Raw genomic sequence first — 11,639 nt, 5'->3', positions numbered from 1 at the left:
CAACGAGGCAGTAATCTTGTCTGTCACACCCAACTGATCAGCCCCTCACAACTCAATGTTAGAAGCAAGGCTCGAATAAATAAGCAGTAGACTGAATATCTACATCTGGGTGGTTTGGGATCTACTGAGGGATCTCTGGATGATTAGCAGTAGATCGGATCCTGATGTTGATCTTTCTTTCCCCCCTTGTTCCTGAGGTAGGTCTTCCCTCACACCTTCTTTGCTGGCAGAGAGAGGGCACCATTTTGCGGTCCCCCTCAGGTGTCAAAATGTCTTTAGCTGGCCCTGCAACCATACATAGGATCGCACTTCATGTCTCCAAAAAGTCAGGCATGTTGCAGCACCCTGCTAATTACATCCCAATAAGGAATGTGTGAAATCTCCCAAATGCTTACTCTTATGACCAAACTTCTGCTTCTACCCAAATGCCTTGGATGTCCTCCATTCCTCTCCTACCCTACCTTTCCTTAACCTTCGGGAGGAATCAGTGCCATCATTACTGCTCTTCACTCTCCCTCCCTCTGTGGCTGGCTATCCTGGTGAGTGGCAAACAACCGAGGACAAGGCTTCTTGGCAGTGCACACCAGATCCTTGATAGTCTCAGCTACCCATTATTTCAACTTTTACCAGTTCTGGCCCCAAGGCAAGAGTGACAACGAGCTTAGCCAACTAAGACACCAGCTTTGGGGTTGCAGAACTAATGAGAGCACGAGTAACATAGAGGAGAATCATGCTCCCACATCCCACCCCTTCACTGCTTTCATTTACCTGCAAGCCCAAAGATAGCATCTCATTGGCTGTCTTCACTGCAACTCTCACCATAGGGTCTCACCACTGGGGCTGCACAGGGCCTGCAGGGCTGCATGGGGTCCTGACATTGCACCCTGACCCCAGTTCACTCTTAGCAGCATTTCCAAACCCCTCACGACTTTCCCCACAAGGCATGTCCATGTCCCATTGTCCAGTCATGGAGGTAAGAATACACTTGAGTCTCTAATGGCTCAGCAAAACCACTAGGGAGAGAGGAATCACCCGGAGGAATTTCACCAGCCTTATTGAAACACTACTGATAATGGAAATGGTTTACTGAATATTTACAAACAAATTGTAAACAGATAAGGACATTGGCAGGATTATTATAATAACCCGCAGTTTTATAAGAGAATATATTTAAAGTAGATGAATAAAAGAATAAGTTAAGGTAATTTAGAATATGCAGGAAATGTAAAAAATTTTTTTGAAGGAACCACAGAAAGAGGAGGAAGGAAGTCGAGTTTTGAAATGTTAGAATGATTGTAAAACTATTGAAATGTATGCAACTGAAAATCATAATAATAATAATAATAATAATAATAATAATAATAATAATAATGAAATGCTACTGTTAATTCCTCAGATCTTATACCTCGGAAAGAACCTTCCAGTTCACCGGCATTGTCCCTTGATATGAATTGTATGACAACTCAGTTACAGGCAGGCCATTTTCAGAGAAGGGGACTGTGTCGTTCATTCGGAGCTCCCGGTTGTCTCACGGACTATTGACCCGTACACCACTAATCCGCTGCCACCAACCAGGTCCTCCCTGGTAAATCACTTAGTCTCAGTCAGGTTCTTAAGTTAACAAAGAAGAGTGTAGTTTATTGCAAATACAAATAAACTTTAACTGCATTCAAAACGTTGTTACTCTTTACCTTCTTAGTCTTATTTTATCCTGTCTCTATCTCTTCTACTTCCCCTCACACAAGAACCCACTGCACTAACTGTCTCTCTATTTCCAACTGTCTGCTAACTGCTTTCCCAACTGCCTTTCCCAACCAACCAACCAACCAACCAGCCAACCAACTAAAACCAACAAACTACCCACTAACTAGCTAACTCAAACCCCAGGCTAAGCCCTTTTATAAACAGGTAGGCATCACCTCTGGCTTTTCTGTTGGTCTACTTATTAACCCTTTCTCTCCCCCTGTACAGACATTTTCAAAAGAACTAGCAAACTCCACAGGGACGAAGAACTTGCCTCCACCACAATGGTATTCCAAAATCCTGTCCTTTACTGTATTCTAAGGGAGTGAATGGCTGTCATACATTAATGTAGACAAAAGTTATGGGGTGCACAAGATCAGAGAGAGAGAAGCAGCTCTAAAGGGATTTTATTTTATTTGTTTAGAGCTTGCTGGCGAAGGCTAGAGGGCTTCCACAGCTAATGTTGCTTTGAAAGTGACATTACTTTGCATCCCGGGCACAAGATGTGTGCTTCTTTGCATATTGCCTTCTCTCCATCTGCAAGCATAATATTACAGAACACCCACAAGTCCTTGGTAGAAAGGAAGCTGACTATTTAAAGCTGCCCAGGGACTTCCCACTGCTCAAAGGAGTGTGAAACAGTACATTTCACTCTCTGACCACAATACCCTTTGGCAAACAATGCAAACGGTTCCCAGGGCTTGATGAGAAATGCCCACCATCTAGATGCATTGCAATCTGAACAGCACAGTGTGATTTTCATAGGGACTGTATAAAGGCTAAGTACAAGCATGCCTAACATTTTCCACATGGCCAACAGGCCACAGAAAAAGAAGCTTGGAATATCCAGTATTTTTCTGCACGCTGTCCTGTTTGGCGGATGTAAATTCTGACGTGTGTATTTTGACTCCTTCAAAAATATGTAGCATAATTCCAAGCACATATAATCATAGAATTGTTGAGTTGCAAGGCACCCTAAGGATCATCTTGCCCAACCCCCTGCAATTCAGGGTCTGCACCTGTCCTATATAGGGATCAAACCTGCCACCTTGGTGTTATCAGCACCATGCTCTAAGTGAAGGCCTCGTAACTCCTGACCCCATGCTCTCCACAATCACATTGCCCAACCCCCCTCTTTAGTCCCTGTCTGCCATAGGTCTCATACACCTCTCTCACCACACAGTTGTCCTAATTCTCAACTCTACTCTAATGGCAAGTCCTACAATGACCCCTCAGGTTGCTTTCATCTGCCTGCTCTTTGTCTTCTCTCTCGCATGCCTCTAGGGGAAGACTTTGGTCTTTCAAATCTCAGTGGCACGCTGTGCAAGGCCAAAATTTGGTGCCCCCAACTTGTCATCTTCTGTTCTGCTGAACTCACTATATCATTGCTGTGATGAAGTCCTGTGACACTCCCTAGGCTTGACGCCCAGTGCAGTGGAACTTGCGTGATGAAGCCCTGGGCCCTGCAGTTGCTTTAGATAATAAACACATGGGCACGAATATATTAGGTTAATGGGATAAATAGGCCACAACTTTATTGGTTACAGATGTGAGTGGTTTGGCTTAGGCATTGGGTGAAACCAGACTATATCCTGACTCCTGCCTGTCTGCAGGGAGTCTCACTAAGGGTAGGGTGAGCCCTATGAAATAAGTCAAATCGGGGCACCCCCAGGGTCCCCGATGGGGTCATGGCATGGCCCCAGCCCATGCCCAGGCTTCAGAAAGGATCCACACCCCCATATCCCATAAACAGGATGCCCTTATTGAGGAGGGGCAGGCGGAGGCTACAACCTCCCCTCCCATAAACAAAGGCTTACCCAATCCCTAACCTTACAAAGTTGTGACAATTGCTACAAGGTAGGTGAAAACTAAATGGCTGGTGCCTATTTGCCAAGTGGAAAAATTCCTGCCTGGCCCCAACAATATGGCAGCTGACTTTAGTCCATAGCAAGGCCAAAATCATAGCAACGCATAAAAAGAGGGAGGGTGGGCTGGGAGATCTAGTGAGGAGGCGAAAGGAGGGTGCCCCCCAGCCACACCACACTTTAGACAGCAAGTGGCCACACCCCCAGGTGCACCGATTAGTCAGCCAGGGGCGTGACACAGCCAGGAATTCCTATGACATGGCTGGCATACCTCTGCCCGCTATCCGAGTCACTGGGAAGTCCCGGATACCCCACCACAACACCGCCCACTGGGGAAGGTGAGCGGACCTGCTACAATGCCCTAAATCCATCTCTGATGCTTTCATAGTCTTTGTTTACATGTTCTGGAAATGGAGTGAAACAACACGTGTATGGTGGGGATGGATAGAATTGAGTGTGCTAGCTCTGCCCGCTATTCTCCTTACCCTGGGTGGTTATTTGAAGCAGGGAGCCTGCTTCTTCTCATGGAGGCTCCCTTCTCAGTGTAGAACCCTAGACACGTGGTTGTCATAACAGTCAAGAGAAGAGTGATATTTATGAAAATCTGCCCGGTTACAGTCCTCCTCAGGGTTGCGCAGTACAGTTTGGGTTTCTTGTCTCTTTGGATGATGAAATTGTATTAGGGGAAGCAAGAGTTGTGTTGTCTTTCTCCAGCTTTCAAGTGCCAAGCTCACTATGAATACTTAATAAGTAATCAGTGCAAGTAAAGTGAGCAAGCTGAAGATCCGGGGATAACTTGCTTTTTACTTATTGCATGTGGCTTTGGCAGGCTTAGAGGTTATATTAAACTGCCCCAGTTTTTGCTGGAGAGGATTTCTAATAATAAAAAAGTCAACGCTTTTTAATAAGTTATAAACGCAAGAAGCAATGTTCCAGGAGAGGGGTGTAAGGAGCTTATCCATCTCTCTCCTTTGGCTTGCACAGTTTGCTGAGATGATGCCTCCGCTGGGGAAATGGAAGTTGGCAAGTGGACAGCATCCCATCTGATGATTGGTGGAGGACTGAGTCAAATACAGAGGCAAGAGATGGGTGACGGACTGGCTTAGAGAAATTGTGAGGGCATGAGAGGAAGGCCCCTTTCACTCGGATCAATCTTCCACCTGTAGGGGTAAAGAAATCTCAAAGTTTTGGTTTTTCATTTTTGCAACCTTAAGTTTGGTTCTCCACATTTCCACATCAGTTGGGGGGGGGGGAGGGAGGAATTACATTTGCATGAAAATTCATCATCCTCATATCCATGTTTGTATGTGATTTTGCCTAATATGCCTTGCAAGGACTTTCCCTAATATAATGCATATCAATGTTTGTTTGTTTTAACCGATATATACATTTTTATACACCTTAAGCCTAGTATGTGCCTTTTTTCTTTTGCACATTGCTTGGCTGGAGAATTGCATTGCAAAATTTGAAGAAATGTGCATTTTGATGGATAGCTGTCCTTTGTGTACGTATTGTTTCAGAAAGTGCTATTTAGGTATATTTGACTTTAAATGTGACTGATCCTAACTTCTCCATATCTACCCAGAGCTCCTCCAGTGGATTTTGCTAAGGATGAATTTAATTCAGTGCCTGCCCTTTCCATCCTTCCATGAAGAAACCACCCAAGCAAATTATGTTTGCCAATTGGTTTCATACCTTCTGCAAAAAGCACTTCAGCAGTCATTCAGGGATCTATGCCAGGTGCTTTTTCTTAGCTTTGCTTGTCCACCTTAGTGAATTCATCCATAGCAAATGAACAGCAATTGATGGAAAGATCAATTGGAGTAGGAGGGATACTCTTGTTAGAGTAATTCTCTAATGTCACATTGTGCAGTCCTTCAGAATATTGCCTCCATTGTAGAAATGATTCATTCACATTCAGTACTGGGCCAGCATCTCTTCCACTCACCTTTGCTTCTTCCTGTTTGTTTGTTTTTTAATGCTTGATTCTTTTTATCTTTCACTTTATTTAGCCAATTTCTTTAAATCACTTTTATAACAGCATACAAGCGTGTAAAAAGGAAACGGCAACATAAAATGAATTAAAACATAAACATGAAAACTCACTGACTCAGAAATTCCCACAAAATTATACGGAAGGTGTGAGGGATTTATGCCATTTGGTTATACAATGACCCCAGCAAGGGGAGAATTTATGGCACTACGGATCTTGTAAAAGTTCTGGGCTCAAATTTCCTCTCTGGGAGAAATGAAATCAAGAGGACCTTGGAAGAGGCAGGGGGTGGATGGAATAGTGTGAGGGCAAACTGCTTCAGCAATACCTTTTCCTCATCCCATGTTTCATCACCCAAAATGCTTCCTCAGCCGTTCTGTAATGGAGCACAGTAACTACATCAGCTTTGCCCTTCACACTGTTGTTCCTGTTGCTCTGTACAAGTTGGAACAAGATGGTGTGATGTGGGGAGTCTTTCAGGGTTCTGAAATATGAGGGAGGTCTCCTCGAGTATAGAAGACTCCCCACTTTGCACAAATCCACTCACCCTCTCTGGTGGGTGCGATTGCGGGCTGGCATTACCCCATGCGCCATGATCTGACATGGGAAGTCCCAGGAACTCTTTCCCAAGCAGCAAAAGAAGCCTTTGGGCTGAGCTTGCTGTCTGGATAATCAGCTAATCAGTGAATCGCGAACAAGAATGGGCCACAGTGTGTGTGTGTGTGTGTGTGTGTGTGTGTGTGTGTGCTTAGCCCATCTCTCCAGTAAATTACATATACTGTATATATTGTTGTGGAGGGGGGTGACTAAAAATCAGTCCTCCTGTCAGAGAAATATCTCCTCACTCACCAAGTGTAAGATATTCTACCTTCTCCTTCTTTAGCAGAGTTTGTCTTCTCATCCAGTGAAGTAAGCAGCTCACATATATCTTTGAAACAAAGCTTTAATAGTAGAAAAATGTAACATGGTTACATACTGACAGAGAGAAACAGAACAACTCGAGGCAAGTGACAGTTAGCCTCTTAACTGACAAGCTGAAAGGAGGGGCCAATTCTAGAGTACAGCATAAAAGCCCCACCCACTAGAGGCCAGGTATTCTATCAATCAAATTAGGCTTCATTGCTTTGCCTACACATATTAAATATACATAGGCATGTGGCTTGCTCTGCAACCAATTTTTTTGTTGGACCTCCCACACTCCCACCCTTTATATATTGCATTTGTTGTCAATAAAGTTGCGGCTTGATTTCACCCAAATATTGGTTGTCAAGTCTCTTTGTCTTGGTATTGGGATGGACTGAAGAGTAGGGGGGGGGTGTGCCTGGCCACGCAATTGTCCTCCAACTGTGGAAGGTGAACTGGGGCAGGGGCAGTGCTAGCACTGGTCACTGCTGTCCCAAATCTGTCCACTTTCTCATTTTTCCCTGTCTTCTTGTTCTCCACCTCAATTTGAAAATGAAAATGATGAAATCCCTCAGCATTGCAGCTCAAAGTTCTCCTAATGTACACATTTTTGTATGCTATTTCCCCTAGTATGCATGTTTTTGCAAATTAATGTTCATTAATGGAATGCATTTTTGCATGTTATTTTCACTAAGATGTGCATTTCAATGCACTCTTTCCCCTAATATAAGCATTTCTGAACACAGGATGTGGCTGGAGAACTGCGCTACAAATTTGGAGATGTGCTAATTGTGTCTTTCAGTTTGTGTATTGTCTTGTAAAGTTTGAATTAAACAGTCACCTTTAAATGAGAACTGAACTGAATTTCTCCACCTATCCCTACTGCTGCTCTCCCTTGAATGTTAATGTACACAGAAAAACCAGGAGAAAGTTCATGTTCCCAGGATTCTGTCAACTCTTCTCGACCTCTTTCCAAGTTCCTTTTGACCCTGAGACATGTTCACCATCATCTCATTTTCATATGTAGTAGGAGCATTCACACGTTAAATTCAATGAGAGTACAATCTGTAAACTATCTAGTGGAGATGTGCACTCCCAGAGTTATTCAAATGTAACTTTCAGTGAGTGAAAACTCTGTTGGTGGATCTTCTGTGCTGAACTGGGGGTGCTTATATTCATTTGAAGGGGGTTTTATTTTACTTTTTAAATCCCTGTCTTCTGAGCCATTCCTTACACACCCTTGATCATTAGCACTTCCTTTTTCTTCCCTTGGTTTCTTGCTCTATCATTTACCCACCTGAAAACAATCTACCTGCCAAATAACAATGTGTTTTAAAAAAGAAGACACCTTAACATGTGTTGGTTGGCTTGTATTATTAAATTTTGAATCTGGCAAACAGATGTGAAATCTAACTAGGAAGGCTATTTTTTCCCTTGCAATTAACACCCAATGACTATTTAGCACAAAATATATGTTTGAATATCACAAAATCTCATTTAGGTAAACGTTTTATCTGTCAGACAGAGGGAAAGACAGAGAAAGCACTCGGGGCTGACTGTTGCAAGGCATGATATGCAGGGGGATCGATTTTGCTCAATAGGAAATACAGAAACTGTACTGTATATTTCAAAACTGTAACCAGGGAGCAGTGGCTCCAAGCCTCCAAACTATGGTAGTTTTTGCAAAGATTTTGAGCTTTGCAATTTAGTGATGAATACGTCAAAGAACAGCTCTTTCAACTTTGCTGTGAAACCTTCCTCCATGAAGTTCACTCAAATAAAGGCATAGATGGCTTCAGAAAGGAGGCAAGTCTACAGCACCCTCAACTGATACCCACAGATGTCCTACAAAGGCAGCAGCAGGAGCAGTGGCAAGAGGGAAGATTAACATAAGGTTACCAGACGTCCCTGTTTCCCGGGGTACAGTCCCCGGATTTACAAATCAGCCCCCATACAAATTCCATTGAAGTTGAAAGGTGTCCCCGGATTCATTGAAAAAGATCTGGTAATGTAACCTTAGATTAACACCTCTCTCTCTCTCTCTCTCTCTCTCTCTCTCACACACACACACACACACACACCACAGTATCTCTTAGCTGCCCCACTACTGTGTTTAATTGCATTTTATTCTTGTATTTTAATAATAAGTTGCAAGCTACCTTAGAGATCATTTGATTGAGAGATGTAATTCTTTAAAATCAATAAGCATCCCTAGCCATAGGGTTGCCACCTTTCACTTGGCCGATCATCGGCAATTCAGAAACTTTTTGCATCAGTAAGAAAAGAATGAAAACTTCTGGCAGCCATGTATCAAGATAATCTTGTCACTTTAAAAAACCAACCATTTAAATATACAGTTGGAAAACAAGTCACTGGGGCCAACACAGCAATTTCTGAGTAAGCAGACAAAATAATGTCACACATTATATTTCTTCAGTCCACTGTTTTAATACTGTACTAGCTATTCTTTGCTGCTGCCTAATCCTTAAGAGGATCAATAAAAATGCCAAGTCAGGAGTCCAGAGGTGCTGGAGCATAGATTCAGGAAGAGGAATACAAGAGGAACACACAGGCCAACAGGCAGAGGATACTTAGAGTGTAACTGGGCAGCCCCCTCAAAATCAGAATCTGGTTGCAGCCTGCCCGCCAGGTCAGGAGGAAACCAATGAGCTGACTGAGTAGAAAGCGCTCTCTCTCTCTCTCTCTCTCTCTCTCTCTCTCTCTCTCTGTGTGTGTGTGTGTGGAGAGAGAGAGAGAGAGAGAGAGAGAGAGAGAGAGAGAGAGAGAGAGAGAGAGAGTCATGTTGTGAGTGTAGAGAATGATGCCACAACTTCACAATTGAAACTACCCCAGATCTCCTCACAGCCTCTGTCCACACAAAAAACAAAAACAAAAAAATGTGTTGCAGTAATGCCTTTACTTACATCACATCCATTGTCATTTAAACAGTTTTCTCATATCCTCCTTTCGTGGGGCTGCGCACTGATAACACTGCTTCCTGGTGTTGTGTTAGTCTATTGCAGCAAACATCAAAAAACCCCTTAAATGTGATTAAATGCAAAGGTGTGTGTTAAGAGTATAAGATTTTGTGTGTGTTTTTAAGGAACAGGTTTCCTCGCCAACTCCCTCCCCACAATGTTTTAAGGAGAGCACACACATTAGTTGCTTTTAGCAGTAGTAATGACCTGCAATTCATGTTAAAATAACAAAGGTTTTCATCATAAATAACCCATCAATCCCTTGGCAACCGCCCCATGAATTTTTCATGAGCTTGTCCCTTCCATTTTCACTGTTGACTCTAATCTATTTATTCTACAATATCGTTAGCATTTTCTGCCTTTGTTTCTCCCCACCCTTCACTGCATCAATGAACATTTTTATGTTCCCAGGTGACACTTAAGTTTCTTTGCCCCACTCCCTCAGCACTGCCACAGCGGCGCACGTTTTACCTAGTTAACAAGCACAGCACTCTAAAAATTAAACTTGGCAACACTTCTTGGGGTCCAACAGCTTTCTAAATCACTGCAGACACCTGCCGCAGGGAAAATATTAGAGACTGTTCTCCCTATAATAAAACAGCTTCACAGTGCCACATCATTTAAGGGAACTACTCACCCATTTTCACCCCTTGTACAATTTTGCCAAGAAAACACAGCTTCCTCTGCTAATGGTTCAATAGTGATGCCACATTCGTTTGCTTGATTCCAGCCTGTTGGACCAGCTGTGGGGAAATATTGCTGCAGCAAGGAGGCGGCGACACCTTGGGCAATGGCTGTACTTCAGAAAAGTCAAATCGAATGCCAGAGATGAGAGCTAGAAGGCGAACATCAACCTTGCTAGTTGCTATGTACACGCTTTAAAGCATAAAGTGAAATTGATGTGCAACAAAACCTCCAATGAAAAAAATTCCCATTAACTCTAAATTGTGTGTGTGTGTGTGTGTGTGTGTGTGTGTGTGTGTGTAAACTCCAGAGGCCCAATATTTCCACCCTAATGGATGACTTTACACAGCTAAAGGGCTCAATTTGAATCAGAGCTCAGAAATGTATTACCCAGAGAAGTTCATTTGAACCACACTGTTCTTCTTGACAGATGTTACTAAAGTGAGTGGCATGGGATTCAGATAAGCAAATGTAGCCCCCATGCCATTCCAGTAATATATGAATCACCCCATAGCCTCCTTGTGGACTGCCCTCTGTGGGGTGGGTGGTCCATACAACAAGTCATTTGATATACCCCATCTTGCCATGATGACCACATTTTCTGCAGCCACAGCAGTGATGCTCTAAATGTTCCCACAGCAAACATATAAAGTCTGGGGTGTGTGCATACTTTTCTCAATATATGGGGCCACCATATGGGTTGGCTGCAGCTCTAGCCGATATCCAATCCAGCATATGTTTCGACACAACCATCTATCCTTTGCAACATATGCTTTTGTGGTGGGACATTGTGGTGAATTGCAGCAGCATAGACCTCATAGCTCCTAGCCCTAATGGTTATATACCGGTAATACCTCTTATACTGGATGGGGAACATAGGCATCATGGCCAGGAGGCGTTGATGGCCTTGCCCTCCATGATTTTGTCTAATCCTCTTTTAAGGACATCTAAGTTGGTGGACATCACTACTTCTTGAGGGAGTGGATTTCATCATTTCAGGGCAAAATGACAGCTACCACCAACAGAAACATCACCATCACTACTGGTGGAGTTTTCTGTAAGCATTGTGGGACTTTCTGTGGTGGACAGGGCCTCCCCACCAGCAGGGCACTTCGTAGTTGGTGTAGAGGCAACCTATTCAATCCTATCTCCCTCCAGCTAGCAGTTTGAAGGCTTGGGATTGCTCCATATATACTGTATCCAGAATCTGAAAGTTGTACCAAATTGTGGCTTTATAAATATGCAAGTTTTTAACATGTGAGTTTAACTGATTAATTAATAACTTACTGAGTTAGAGTCAGGTGATTGATCAACCAACATGATTTAATTATTTGACAACCCCCCAAATTAAATACACTAATTAAACAAAAGAACAACGCAGTGTCAATCCAGCCTGCGTGCCTCTCCTGAATAGCAGATGGGCACAATTATTGCTTCTTTGAAGAGGGCTACATCATGAACCATAGCTCTGAC

At 43.3% G+C, this 11,639-nt stretch overlaps 1 long non-coding RNA gene across 1 annotated transcript; it reads left to right on the top strand.

Annotated features, from left to right (window-relative positions):
* Positions 1–1,814: 1,814 nt before the first annotated feature.
* LOC310708065 lies at positions 1,815–10,427 on the top strand. Its single transcript, XR_014526838.1, has 3 exons — positions 1,815–1,908; positions 4,593–4,776; positions 10,213–10,427. It is a non-coding gene; the product is annotated as an uncharacterized lncRNA (long non-coding RNA).
* Positions 10,428–11,639: the final 1,212 nt, after the last annotated feature.

The sequence above is a fragment of the Podarcis liolepis genome (genome assembly GCF_965112155.1).
Source record: "Podarcis liolepis genome assembly, chromosome: 5".
NCBI lineage: Eukaryota > Metazoa > Chordata > Lepidosauria > Squamata > Lacertidae > Podarcis > Podarcis liolepis.
Note: the sequence above shows the minus strand (reverse complement) of the source record. Positions and strands in the feature narration are given on the sequence as shown.